This window comes from Leptopilina heterotoma, unplaced genomic scaffold (assembly GCF_015476425.1).
Source record: "Leptopilina heterotoma isolate Lh14 unplaced genomic scaffold, ASM1547642v1 Lhet_305, whole genome shotgun sequence".
Taxonomy (NCBI): domain Eukaryota; kingdom Metazoa; phylum Arthropoda; class Insecta; order Hymenoptera; family Figitidae; genus Leptopilina; species Leptopilina heterotoma.
In genome coordinates, this window is record NW_025111009.1 from 384,283 (window position 1) to 399,658 (window position 15,376).

Here is a 15,376-nt window from a genome sequence, read left to right on the forward strand (position 1 = left end):
TAATGCAATAGGCGAAAAACTTTCAATTGAATTCTCCTCTCTCTGCATCAAAAAATAAAAGAAAAAAGAAAATAATATAATACTCCATTTTAAAAAACGAAATTATTATATACATAATTAATAAATACCTTTACATAATTATTTACGTATTTGCAGAATTTACAACAAAAAATAAAAAGAATTAAAAAATATTTCCTATAATTTGAAATTTACTAGAAAATATTCTTTTCTTAATTGAGAAAATTAATTCTTTTCTACAACAATTTTCGATTTATTTAAAAAAAAAAATTTTTCTAATAATTTTTTTAAAATACTCAAGCAGAAAAAAAGCAATCGTTCATTTGAAAGTTCTAGAGACATTAAGAAAATAATAATAAAAAATGCTTTTTCCAAAAAAAAAAAAAAAACTACAACAAAGTGAAAAGATTTCCAATAATTTTAACATCTAAAAAAACAGAAATAACACCAATGATTAAAAAAAAATACTTTTTTTAATAGAAAAATATACAAAAATGAAAAATTTCTATTTCTACCAAACACACTTATTGTTATTTATTTTTTTTACAACAAAAAGTTCCGCGATCCAAAATAAATCATAAATGTGTTATCGTTTTTAATAAAAATAAAATCCCTATATTTAATTCATTTTTTAAAAAAGGTAAAATATATTTTTAGAATATAAACAAAATTTCACCTTTAAAAAAAAAATTTCAATTATTTAAAAAGCTTTTTAAAAATCATGCAATATGGACTTTTCTCATATATTTTTCCCTCGACTTTAACATCGTTTTTCCATAAAATTATTCTTTTTTTTACATTTCTTCACTAAAGTGTCAAAAAAAAAGAAAAAAAAGGGGGAAAGAAAAAGAAAAACTCTCTGCATTTTCGTGAAATAAATTTCAATTATTAAATTAATTTCACATACCCAGTAATATTTAAAATTAATATGCAATGAAGATTTCTCAATTAGTAATTACTTTTGTTAATATTAATGGGAGAGAAGAGAATTTAATGTAATATAAAAGCCACATCCATGGAGAATATAAAATTAAATTGAACTAAAATAATGTAAAATAATGAATTATTCAATCTATTGTAATTTTATAATTTCGTATTGAGTAAATTAATAATGTTCATTGATAAGAGACAAATTTATCTCATCGTCATTCGATATATTCGTTACAGTCAATATATTCAATATAAATCGTTATATTCGATATAATCGACATATTCAATATAATCGACATATTCGATATAATCGATATAAGCGATATATTTTGAATACAATCGATAAAGTCGATGAAAAATAAATAATTAAAAAAAGTACCAATTCATCATTTCTCTCAGCGACTTTATTCTAAATCCTAAAGTCGAATTTTTACTCTTAAAAAAATAAAAAAATTATTCAGAAAACTGTTGGCAAGTTGAAGTTCATCTATATTAATGCACATAGTTCGTGCACTGTTTTTAGTACCCTACAAATTAGAAACGTGACCTGAAACATAATATGAAGTCTACATCTTTCAGGAATCAAGATTACGTACAAACATCCGCATTGAAAATTTGAAAATTCACTTTTCCATCAGAGTTTCTTAAAAAAAAAAAAAATAAACAAATAAACTGCGCAAAAAAAGAGAGTAAATATTCCAGCAATATTTTCTATTTGCCCCCAAAAAAAAGAGAGAAAATCAATAATTGGAGCTATTCCAATATATTTTATTAATATATAAAAAGGTTTAAAGAAAAAAAAAAAATTTTTTTTCTTTTTGGTTCACTTTATATATGTCGCGTAATATCAATAAAAAGCCGTATACACATTGGATGTCAAGATATTATATGCAGCGACTTTCGTGACTCGAGTCTTTGGATCGAATTAAAATTATATTTAAATTACGACCTATCGTTCTATTTGAGAATCCAGTGCAATTACTAATTTTTATGTTTCAAAAACCTAATTTTATTATTGAATTTAAACTTTTTTATTTCATTTTACTCTATTCTATTTTTATTTTCTTTTTTATTTTTATTTTTACATTTTTCCCTTATTTTTATTTATATTTTTCTTTTTTTATTCGTAACAATTTCTTCACTTATTTATTTTTAACTCCATGTAAACTTTATGATTTTATTTTTAAAATATTTTATTTATTTATATTTTCCGCTTTTTTATTTATTTTATTTCTTTATTTAATTGTTAAATATTGGTTAATAAATTTTTACTCATATTTTTTTCGTTCTTTAATTATATTTTTTCTTTTTTTGACTCTCTTTTATTTGTATTTTATTTAAATTTGTAATTTTTTTTAATTTCAGTTTAGAAATATTTATAATTTCTGCAGTTCAATTTCACTTTAAGTTGACTATTTTATTTCTATGGAAATTATTATTCATCAATTTAATATTATTTTATAATTATTTATTAACTATTTATTTATATTGTAAACAGAATTTCCTGTTAAATGAATTTTTTATAAATTCTCGCAATTATTTTCAACAATTTCTTATACTTCATAAATAAAAATAATAATAAAAGAACAGAATGAAAAAAGAAAATAAGAAAGCCGGAAGAAATTTTAATATAAAAAAATTTAATATATTTTTTAATTTGAAAAAGAAGTCATTGTACAGATGAGTTTGAATTTTACCCAGCTAAGATTTTGATGAAATTAAATAGAGGGGTGAAATAACGAGGCATGTTCTTGAAATTAAAAGTACCATCTCATGTCTATACATAATAAAAAGTGTATCGATGAAAAGATATTTTTCTTCTTCTTATTCTGCTTCTTTTTTTTTTTTTTTTGCTTAATAAAAATGTGAAAAACAATAGAATCAATGATGTTGACCTGTTTGAAAAGTACCATCAGTTATTTTCTTCACCGTTAACTACATACACAAGAACCATTGATCCAAAAATAAAATGAAACTTTTGTTCTAGATATTTTCCAATTTCTATTCAAAAATAGAGGGTAAAAAAAAGAATATTTTCCTTATTATGATAATATTTTTATTCTTATGCATAAAGAACATTCTTATTATTCTACAGTTAATATTAAATTTAATCTCATATTTATTCCTCAAACGAAAATATTTCACTGAATATTGTATTATTATTCTTAATTAATTTTTAAAGAGGCTTCTACATTTTAAAATAAAACCATCATTTTCTTATCAAAGTTAATAACAGTAATATTATTAATGCTTAACGATTATTTGTTATTCCGTTATAACAATAATAATTTATTGTTTTTATTTTATAGTTTATTTTTTTCTTATAATTATATTTATTTAAGTAGTTAACGGGGCAATAATTAATAATAATTTTACGGCAAAAATATTAAATAATTATAGTTACTTATGTTGACTATAAATTCATTTACAATGGAAATAATTGTAATGTTTTAAATATTTTTAATATTTATTAATATTTATTAATAAATTTAATTATAATCAATACGTAATAAATAAATGTATAAAAAAGAAGATAATAATAGTAAAAATAATAATAGAAAACTAAAAATAAAAACTGAAAAAATAGAATGCAGAAAAATAGAAAAACAATAAAAGTAAAAAAAAAAATAAGTGAAAAATATATAAATAGAAATAAATAATGGGAAAAAAAATCAATAAAAATAGCAAAACAAAGTGTGAAATAGACAAAGAAAAAAGAACCCAATAGAAAAATGTGAAAACGACTTTAAAAAATAAAAAATAAAATAAAAAAAAAATAATTATCGAATTAAGCTGATACCCCTTATCGATAATCAATTTTCACTGGTTCAACTAATTTTCCTTCGGCAAGTTTAACAACTTGGAGAATGTGCTGTGAATTCCATTGACTTTAATGAGAATTGTTTCTCTGAGTAAAGCTAAACCTAAACTGTTAATTACTTAGCATGCCAAAGCGACTTTGAATTATGTACCTATGGTGCCATTATGTACAGAAATAATTTACTTTTCTCAAAAATATATTAAAAGAAAAGAAAAAAATTCACTAAATTTTCTATTTTTTCTAAATTCTATTAATTCAAAGACTTATTTGTAAATTTTTTGCAATGAAAAATTTTTCATTTTTTCTTCCATGAAAAATTATAAAATTTGAAACTAAAAAAAATGTTCTTTCTCTCTTTTTCTATATTCTCTTTTGCAAAAGGCATCGAAACTTGAGCCCCTGGCATTCTTGGTTCGCGAGATATTTCGTTTGAATCTCAAATGGAAAATTCTTGTCTCGAAGAAGAAAACGATATTCAAAGGAAAGACTGCGAGAGAAATCTGTTACTCGTAAGACAAAATAAAGGAGTCTTAATTACTTTTAAAGTGACAAAGCAAGCGAACCTTGATAACTTCTATTCGACGTCGACAACAGAGTCGAGAGGATTTGAATTTTTATTTTTGCTTTATTTTACTTTATCAAAAAGCTTAAGGGTATATTTTTTCTCTCTCTCTCTTTCTCTCTCTTACTTTACTTTTTTCATTTGCTGACATATTTTATAAAGAATATCTTGTGCGAATTAAAATCTTATCTTATGCATAATAATTTTTTGAGAAAAGAAAGAATAAAAAGAAAATTGAGAAAAAAGAATTTTTTTTTCGAATTTGTGAAAAGTGAGAGAGGTAAAATTAACACGTTATTTTAGTGACCAACTAAAAAGTCGCAGACAGTTGTGTACCTAATAAACTTGAGGCAGTTGGTCATGACATGGAAGATGTAACTGAACTAATATTCTCGCAATTAGGTTAAAAAAAATTGTTTTTAAATTATTTTTCTCCAAATACGAAAAAAAACATATTTAAAAAAACAAAATTTACAAATTTAGTTAACATTTTTTAATTTCAACTAAATTTGTAAATTTTGTTTTTTATTAACTAAAAATTTTTAATATAAAATGTATTTTTTAATTTTATAACAAAAAATATTTTTTTCTCCTAAATACCAAACTGTATATTTAAAAAAAATAATAAAAACCAAAATTAAAATTTAATAACAATTATAATTTTTCCCAAAAACACAAAAAATTTCTATTTACAAAGACAAATAAAAATCACATTTAAAAACTAAGAGTTTATTAATATTTTCCCCAAGCCAAAATACAAAAATTCAGATTTAAAAAATAAATGAAAATAAAATTTAAAAATTAGAAAATTAAAAATTTTGTCTACAAAAACAGAAATATTTTTCCCTAAATTCAAGAATTCATATTTTTTGGAAAAAAAACTAAAATAATAAATTTAAAAACTAAGAATTTTCATATTTTTATTCCTCAAATACAAAAATTTACATTTTTGAAAGAAGAATGAAAACCGAATATTTAAAAATCAAGCAATTTTTTTCCTAAATAGAAACAAAAAATATTTCTAAAAAACTAATTTTAAAAACTAAGAGTTTTTGTACTAACTCCCTAAAACTACATGTTTTTTTTTTAAAAACAAACCAAAAACCACATTTAAAAACTAAAAATTATTAATATTATTCCCGTAAATAGAAAATATTCACATTTTTGAGAATTAAACTAAAAACCAAATTTAAAAACTGAGAATTTTTATTCTGTTTCTCTAAATACAAAAATAATTATTTTTCAAGAAACCAAATTAAAATTAAAATTTTAAAAACTAAAAATTATTAATATTTTGTCTCTAAAATCCAGAATTCATATATTTTGGGAAAAATACAAACTATAAACCAAATTTAAAAGTTAAAAATATTATTTTTTTTCTCCAAATACAAAAATTTACATTTTTGAAAAAAGTAAAAACGGAATTTAAAAACTAAGTTTTTATATTTTTTCCCCATGTGAAAAATATATGATTTTGTATATTAAAAAAAAAACTAAAAACCACTTTTAAAAACTAAGGTTTATTAATATATTTTTCCCCTAAATACAAAAATTTACATTTTTGAAAAATAAACTAAAAACTAAATTTAAAAATTAAAACCTTTCAATATTTTGGTCCTAAGTACAAAAATAAATACTTTTGAAAAAAACAAAGTTAAATTAATATTTAAAAACTAAGAATTATTAATATTTTTCTCCCCCCAATTCAAGAATTTCTATTTTTGAGAAAGCAACTAAAAACTAAATTTAAAAACTAAGAATTTTTATATTTTTATTCCCCGAATACAATAAATTTCATATATTTTGAAAAAACATCCTAAAAACCAAATTAAATAACAAAAGAAGAGAATATACAAAAAAAATACTAGAAAGAAATCCTAAGTGGAAAATAAAATGAAAATTTTAAACTAAAATTTACTTTCAATGAATTGCTTCAAATTTCAATAAAAATTAATTTTTTAAACTTTCAATTTGAAAACTAAAGAAGAAAATACATTTTAAAAAAATTAAAAAGAAATTGAAGTGTCCAATAAAATTAATATTAAATGAAATTACATTAAATTAGAATTAAATAAATTTTTCAGTATTTAAAAGTAGAAACTAAAAAAATGAAAGGATATTAAAAAAGTACTGAAAGAGAAATCCAAAGTGGAAAATAAAATCAATTTTCAATTAATTGCTTCAAATTTTAATTAAAATAATAAATTTTTTAAACTTTAAAATTTATTTTTTCCTAATTAATATAAAATAACTTAGATTATTCTTTATTTTTATTATTTAGGTACTTGGTTTTATTTTATTTATTTTTATTCAAAACTGAGGAAGGAAGTTAAGAAATTCTATTTTCAGCAAAAAGAAAAGTAAAAGTAAAGGCAAAATCTAAAAGAGAAAATAAAATTATTTTGATTGATTTTTTTTCACTAATTTACGTTTTTGTCGTTTTTATTATAGTTTCCACGCTACCTCAATTGCGAGAAATATTCAATACAGCTTCACCACAGAAATGTGGCGAAGATTCGAACTTACACGCAAGCCTATTAAATTTTACCCATAGACGCATTAATAAACTTGCCCTAAAGTTCCAATCTTCACCACAACTCTCTGCTGCTGCTTTGCAGAACATTTCTCGCAAAAGTGACGAGAAAATTACAAAAAAAAACCTGAAATTCGATAAAATTTTATTTTTTCCACATTGAAAAATTGATAAACAATATCAAAAATTTTAATGATAAAATAATTTATCTCTAATTATTATTAAGCATATTTTAGTAAGATTTTAATTTATTTTTAATTAATTAAGTTTAGTAAGACAATAAATAATAATAAAATATTAATTATAAATATTATAAATAATAATAATAATAATAATAATAATAATAATAATAATAATAATAATCTTCTTAAATTAATAATAACAATAATGAAATATTAATCATCATAATAATAAATTTCAAAAAGAAATAAATTCGCTTTAAAAAAAATTTGTTGGTTCAAATAAAAAATAATAATAATAATAATGTTTTTACTATAATGATTTTCAATAAACAATAAATTCGACTCGAAGAAATAAAATTTAGTAATTAACAATAATAAAATAAATCATCTTATTAATTGTATTAGATTTCAATAAAAAATAAATTCACCTGGAAAAAAAATAATTAACAATAATAAAATAATAATCTGATCAATAATAAATTTCACTAAAAAGCAAATTCGCCTCGAAAAAAAATCTTTTTGCTGTTTTTCTTTAAATCTCTAAATCTAAAAAAACAGTAAAAAGATTTTTATTGAAATTCAAAGCAGACCAAAAATGGCAAACTAATTAGATGACTAACACACGTCAATGGCCACACACTGAGGTGAAATTGCAATGACCTTGAGAGAGTGACTAACTAAGTGAACAGGTTTATAGATTTTTAAGCTCCAACCTTTGTTTTAAAATGATTAGTTCTTTTGAAAAGCAAATATGCTCTTGACACCTTTCTCATAGTAATAAAAAGGAAGAAGAAGTAGTAGAAGAAATAGGGGTGGTAAAAAAATAAACAATTATTTACGCATATATGTGTGTGTCTAAGAAAAGTTTCTCGTAAAATACTTGCCTTGACAGATTACATATAACATTATCTACCACATATGTAAGCATAGTGCAGGTTGGATCAATATACCGACACTGTAGGCAAGGTGAGAAAGAGAGTGGGTGTGTATAAAAGGTGAGAGAAACGAACGAGGGAAAGAGAGAAGAAATTTAGAGAGGGAGTCGCAAAAGGGCGAGAGAGAAAGTGAGACAGAAACAAAAGTACAAGAGAGAGAAAGTAAATTAGAGATATCACATGGTGTCTGAGAGGAACGGTTATCGATCGGTATATATATGTATATAAGGTTTGATAGTCAAAAACCAAAGAATGATACTTGAATGATACTTGTCTCTTGTAAAGGATATAATTTCAGGGGAAATTTTTTTTTATATTCTGCCAATCAAACGATTCGCGAGATTTTCATATTTTCAAGAATTAATAACTTTTACTTATTTATTTACATATTTATTTACGAATTTATTTATTTATTTATTCACATATTTATTTATGCTTATAATTTATTTACGTATTTATGTACGAAATTATTTGTTTCCATTTTTATTTGTTTATTTATTTAATTATTTATTTACTAATTGCTTCTATGAGTATTTATTAACTTTGTTATTTATTTGCCTATTTATTTAGTTGTTTACTTATTTGATTTTTAATGTATTTTATTATTTATTTAGTTGTTTACTGATTTGATTTTTAATTCATTTATTTTATTTATAATTTATGCACTTATTTATTTACGAAATTTATTTTCTGTTTTATTTTATATAGTTTATCATTTTATTTAAATATTTATTTACTCATTTATTTTATTGTTTATTTATTTGTTTTTAATTAATTTATTTATTTACGAATTTATTTATTTGCTGCTTTATTTATATAGTTTATCATTTGTTTACATATTTATTTATTTGCTTATTTTTGCCTATTGCTTTCATAAATTTATTTAGTTAACTTGGTTATTTTTTTACTTCATTATTTATTTATTTACTTACATATTTATTTACTTACTAATTTGTTTATTTATTATGATATATAATCAGGAAACTTTATTTATTTACATACAATACACAGAACTTGGAAAAAACGCGAACCTACGAAATAAATAAAATCTAATGCACGCGGGGGGATTCGAACCTACGACCTACGGACTGTCAGACTAACGCTCTACCACTGAGCTACTGAAGCTCACTAATTTACTTTGTTACAAAATTTCTTTTCTTATTCATTAATCTATTTATTTATCATTTATTTATTTATTCATTTATTTACTTATTTATTTATTAACACAAGACTTAAAAAATATTCTTTTAATTAATATCTGAAGTAATATTCAATTATTTGAAAAAGTAAAGAAGAAAAATGCATATTCTAAAGAGTGAGACGGTTTTCAACTAAAAAAACTTTTTTACAGATTTTTTTATTTATTAAAAAAAAAATCTATTCTTGGTAATGGCTAATTGAAAACTTTGTTAATTAGTTATGGAGGACGTAAACGAAATTCAATATTTAAAAATGAAATCTCTCCTTTGGAAACTCAAGTATTTTTTGCAATGTTTATTTATTTATTTTGTTTCTTTCTCTTTTTTTTATTTTTACATTTTGAACTAAAATCAAGAATCTAAAAATGTAAACGGAAAATGTCTGTCGATGCAATATTATTTTGTTCGCGCATCAGGTAAAAACAGATCGACCGAATCAACCGAAACTTGGCAATATGTAAGAGGTCAATCTAATAATACAATAATTATAATAATATAATAATAATAATGATTATTATTATTAATATTATTAATATTATTTATATATTAAAACATGAAATTGAACATCATTATTTATTATCATATATTTATTTATAAATTTATAAATAAATAAATAATAGGCAGATTACAATAGTTTATTATGATATTATTTTTATTTATATTATATAATTATAGTAAAAGAATAAATAAATATAATAACAAATCTAAAGTAAAAAGAAAAGACTAAAATAATAATTTGATAAAATCTGACACTGAATCCTAGATAAATTTTCTTTTCATTAAAAAAAAATTATATTTAACTTTATTACGGGGATAATTTTATAATCTCTGATTAAGATTTTGTCATCAGAACTGATAAAATCAATAACACTTAAAAGTTTGTAAACAAGCATTTTCTTGTATCCTTGACAGATATTATATTTTTTTAACAATGCCTCAGCAAAACGATTGCAATGAACAAATCCTTTTGTTTTATATAATTTTTTTTTTCAATATAATTATTGGAAAAAATTATATACCTTTTACAAAAAATTTTGGTAAAAGAATCTTCGGTAAAATATTTGTTAAAAAAAATTCTTTTCGAACTAAACAATTTGTTTTTCATACTAAATAAAAAAACCATTTCTTTGATCAAAATGAGAAAAAACCATTTTTTATTCAAAATTAAAAAAGAACCCATTTTTTATTCGAAATTTAAAAAAAAATTCTGTTTGATAGAAATTTTTTATCTTCTCGTAAAATTCTCTTTGCTGCGGAATTTATCTTTAATATTTTTTTTCTTTTGCACTCAGTGAAGCATTTTCGGAATTTTATAGTCGATAAAACTATCTATCTATTGATATAATTTTTTCTTAGTTTAAAAAAATTTTACTTTATTTGAAATCTATAAAACAATTAAAAATTGTTATTACCTTATAAAAGGAAAATTCTCTCAAACTTTACAATTATTTAAAGCTCTATTATTCAAAATCTGAATGTAAATCTCAATAAATCTGAATAAATAATGAAAAAGAAATGCAAGTAAAATATGTAAATAAAATATAAAATAAAACTGTAAGAAATAAATCGCAATAAATAAATAAAAATAATTTTTAATAGTAAAAAATTGACAAAAATTATTTTTGTAACAACTAGTAAAAATACACTTATAATGTCAATTTTAAATAGCAACTAATTATTAGTAGAAAATAACTATGAAGAAATAGATAAATTTTTAAATAATATAAATAAGTTTAAACAATAACTAAGTCCTAATTAATAATAATTAGTCATCAGAATTATTTTTAGTTTCACTTAAGGGCATTTGAACCTTGATGACGTCACACATGCTTTGAACAAACTGTAACGTCATCAAGGTTCAAATGCCCTTAAACGAATTATAATCAACTATTTTTAAACTAAATTCTGAGTAAAAATATTAGATTTAATTTATTTATTAGATTTTCTACTTATTTAGAATTATAAATAAAAAAAAATATAGAAAAATAATATTAAAAATATTAAAAATATAAAAGATTTTTAGCTACCCATTCGAAAATTTATTTTTAAATAAACTTTTTCAATATATCAGTATGTTAATATATTAAATTAATAATTCAATAAAATATAAAAGTAAATTTAATGTAATAATAAAATCATTCCCTATTAATAATTAATCCCTATTAATAATTTTAAAAATCCCAAAAGTAGAACATTTAACATTTTTAAAAATATTGACGAGCTATCAATATTCGGTAATATTAATAAATTACATCAAATTATTGGAGTTAATACATTAATAGATCATTAATAAATCAAAATTAATTTTCCAAAGGAGTATGAGAATAGAAATGTCTTAATTTAAATAATTAAAAATTTTCCATATTTTTGCCGAACACAAATAGTAATTATTTAATTTATTTTTAATTAAATACTTAATGTAACTATTTAAATTTATCATTATATTTGGATATATTTATAATTAAATACTTATAATTATAATTAAATTGGCCATGATAAAAAAAAAATTGTCCTAACAACTTTATTTCTAAAATGTCAAGGAATTTATCAATCAATCTTGAAACAATAAATTAACTTGAATTATTACTTTAGCTATTGATTGTTAATTCTTCAACATTGAAGAACAATCCAACATTGTTCACCTATAGCGGTGAAAAAATTCTACCCATATCGATAGCTAAAAAATTTTTCGTTTAAATCTCATTAATAAATTATTTATTTTTTTATGGCAAATAAATAAGAAGATAAATATTAAGGCTTTTCAATACAAAATATTTTTTTATATTTTAATTACAAATAATTAAGAAAGCAAATATTAAAAAGATAATTAATAATTATTTAAACATTAATAAATTATTCATTTTCTTTAACAAAGTAAGAGAGATGAATATTTAGTCATTTTATTAAAGAAAATTTAAAAAAAATTACAAATATTAAAAAGATAAATAACTTTTTAATAAAATTTGAATAATCGTAAAATAAAAACAAGTTTTTAGAATAATTTTCAGACTGTATTCTTAATTTTAATTTGGGATGAGCGGCAATAATAACGGTTTCTTTTCGCCTAGCATCAGATGGACACCTGATCTTAGGTTTTTAGTTCATCTGCTGAATTTTTATTTCCAGTTAATAGAATCAGATCCTCTTTTTCGCGTGCGTGAAACACCACGTGACACAGACCCCTACGTTGCCGGCTGCTGCAGCATCAGGAGTGTATCAAAATATTATATAAATATCCTTTATTTTTTACAAAAGGAAAAAAAAATTAATCTAACCTTTTCCTTCTTTATGAAATTAGTTTTTTTCCTTTTATGAAATTTTTTTTTTTTTTTTTTGAATAAATGAAAATATTTTTTTTTTTGAGTCAAAATCAGAATTGCAATAAGAAATACTTAAAATGGAAAAATTACTCTAGATTCTCTTCTACCTAATATAGGAAATTGTCAAGGCTAAAAAATAGAGCAACTATTATCGCCAATATTGGCCCAAGGCTGAGTGCCGAAATTTAAATTTAAATATTCGACAAAAAGAGTCCACTTATATATCCACTTAAAAAACCTCAAAAAAGTAATAATTAAATAATTAATTAAAAAATAAAAATATTTTATTAACTATGATAATAAAGTTTATTTTTTAACTATGATAACATTATTTAAACTAAGACTGAATTATTAATTATTCCATTATTATTAACTCCATTATAAAATACATTATGTTAAATAATTACTTACTAAATTTATTTTTAATTTCATTATTAAACGAATTATTGACAATAATCTTTTTTATACTATTATTAACAATGCAATTATTAATCAGAAATATCTGAAAGTAAACTTAATCAACTCTCAGTGAGTCACTGATACTTATACTTCGTCAGTACCATCTCGTTTGTGAGAGAATTTTCATGCCCTCTGGACGGGAATTTAGAGAAACACAGTGGCGCGAAATTCAAATTTAAGAAACAAATGAAACGAATTATTAAAGCTTTTGGATTATTAAAAATAACTTTTGGGTTAATAGCAATAAAAAAATTTTAATTCTACACTTGATGGTGATTTCCACACTCTTTTAAAATTTTCATTTTAATTCATTTTCATATTATGTAATTCAATCTTAATTATCATTTCATTCTTATAAAAAAATATTAAAAATATATGTTTGATATAAAAAAAACTAATCTCCCAAAAATTAAAAAATCTTAATTAATTTCTTTTTTTCTAATTTTCTTCTCCAATTAGATAACAAATTTTCTTTTCCTCAAGTACCAAGAAAAACTTCCTCAAACAATAAAATAATAAAAAATATTTTCTCATTGGGGTTTTTTTATGTGATAAAGTACCCTCCCAAAAATTCAAAAATCTTATAAATTTCTATTTTTTCTTATTTTTATTCCCAATTAAACAAAAATTTTCCTTTTCCTCAAATAATAAGAAAAATTCCTCAAATGATAAAATAATTAAAAATATTTTCTTGTAAGGTCTTTGACATGAAAAAAACTGGTCTTCCAAAAATTTAATTAATTTCTAACTATTTTTCTAATTTTCTTTTCCAATTAGACAACAAATTTTCTTTTCCACAAATAACAAGGAAAATATCTCAGAAAAATAAAAAAAAAAATTTCTCGTGAGGTGTTTGATATAACAAAAAATAAATAAATAAAAATAAAAAAAAAACTTTTAAAACCTAAAAACTTTAACCAAGAAAAACTTCCTCAAATAATAAAATAATAAAAAATATTTTCTCGTTTGGGTGTTTGATGTGAAAAAGTGGCCTCCCAAAAATTAAAAAATCTTATTAATTTCTTTTTTTCCTAATTTTTTTCTCCAGTTAAACAACAAAATTTTCTGCTCCACAAATAAGAAGAAAAATTTGTCAACTACAAAAAACAAAAAATATTTTCTCGTGAGGTGTTTGATATAACAAAAAACAAATTTCCCAAAAATTAAAAAAATTAATTAATTTTTTTGTTTTCTAACTTCCTTTTTGAATCAAACAAAATAATTTTTTTCCCACAAACAACAAGAAGAATTTTTCAAACAATAATATTAAAAAAAAAAAATATTTTCTCGTTGGGGTGTTTGATGAGGCAGCTACGTCATTGTGCGCCATCGAGGTAAAATGGTGGAGGGGAACGTATGTATAATGTACATGGGAAATGTTCAAGTTGGACTCTAGTTGAGATCGGTACACCAGTGTTGAAGCTACGTTATCCCCTGTTCCATCTTAATAAACTCATTCAAAACTCCCTATGACGTGAATAATGCTCTTTTTCTGTGATAAAAATTAACCGAAAATAGAAGCTCATAAGCTCCGGGGGCAACTTGCGTTCAACACCAGCCTCGGATACTTGAGCCACAATATAATCAAACTCTTGGGCAAGGTTCTCTCTGTAAAACAAGAATCATCTTTTTTTTTCAAGAAGCTACCCACCAAACACATACAACTATGCCGGTACGTTTTTTTTCACCAATACGAAAAAAAAAAAAATTCTCAAAATTTTATTTTAATAAAAATTAACTAATAATTTAATATAATTTTTCAACCTATTTTTATATTCAAGTATATGTACACCTATATCTAGACAAATGGCATCTATATCGTTTTCCCACGAGAGAAAAACAAACACAAAGCTACCGGTAACAAATGACACATGCACTGACTGACAGCTTTGACATTTATGACACACTTATATAAATTATGCACAAATTCAATTAACAACATTTTTCGTTGAGGCCAAATGAATTTTTTTTTTTGCTTCTTAAAATCTAAAAATATACACACACATACCTGGATCAGTCCAACGTTGATGATACAGCCAATGATTTGGTCGCCCTTTTATATACAAATCGATTCTGTAAACAAAGAAAAACCTAATTAGATTACTCTTCTTTGATTTGAATGAAATTTTAACATAAAAAGTAGAAATTGACTATTTTCTTTATTGCTTATGCTTTTTCTCTCCTTGTCTCTTTCTCTCTCTCTCTCTCTCTTTCTTTTTCTCTCTTTCTCTCTCTATCTCTATCTCCCTATCTAAAAAGTTTATTCTTCATATAAAATTTTCTTTTTTATACTTGACTTTAAAAAGATTATCTTAAAATGTAAATCTGCTGCAATGTAAAATAACTCGTTGAGATTTCTCTGCGAATGTTTTTAAAGTTTATATTTGGACCAAAAGTGGATTCTATTTTGGAGCATC

The 15,376-nt window shown here is 21.8% G+C and overlaps 2 protein-coding genes across 4 annotated transcripts in view; one reads left to right on the top strand and one right to left on the bottom strand.

The window, feature by feature from the left end:
• The window catches only part of LOC122504572 (putative Dol-P-Glc:Glc(2)Man(9)GlcNAc(2)-PP-Dol alpha-1,2-glucosyltransferase), a 181,922-nt gene that overhangs the window by 110,186 nt on the left and 56,360 nt on the right, over nt 1-15,376 (bottom strand). For both annotated transcript variants that reach the window (XR_006301845.1, XR_006301844.1), the window contains one exon: nt 14,968-15,032. The gene's annotated coding sequence lies outside the window, so the exon portion shown is untranslated. The remainder of the gene's footprint in view (nt 1-14,967; nt 15,033-15,376) is intronic.
• Nucleotides 14,307-15,376, top strand: part of LOC122504575 (galactosylgalactosylxylosylprotein 3-beta-glucuronosyltransferase P) — a 47,356-nt gene continuing 46,286 nt past the window's right edge. Inside the window, exon 1 of one of the 2 annotated variants that reach the window (XM_043615741.1) lies at nt 14,307-14,631. The gene's annotated coding sequence lies outside the window, so the exon portion shown is untranslated. The remainder of the gene's footprint in view (nt 14,632-15,376) is intronic. The other variant, XM_043615740.1, reaches the window with a different exon arrangement.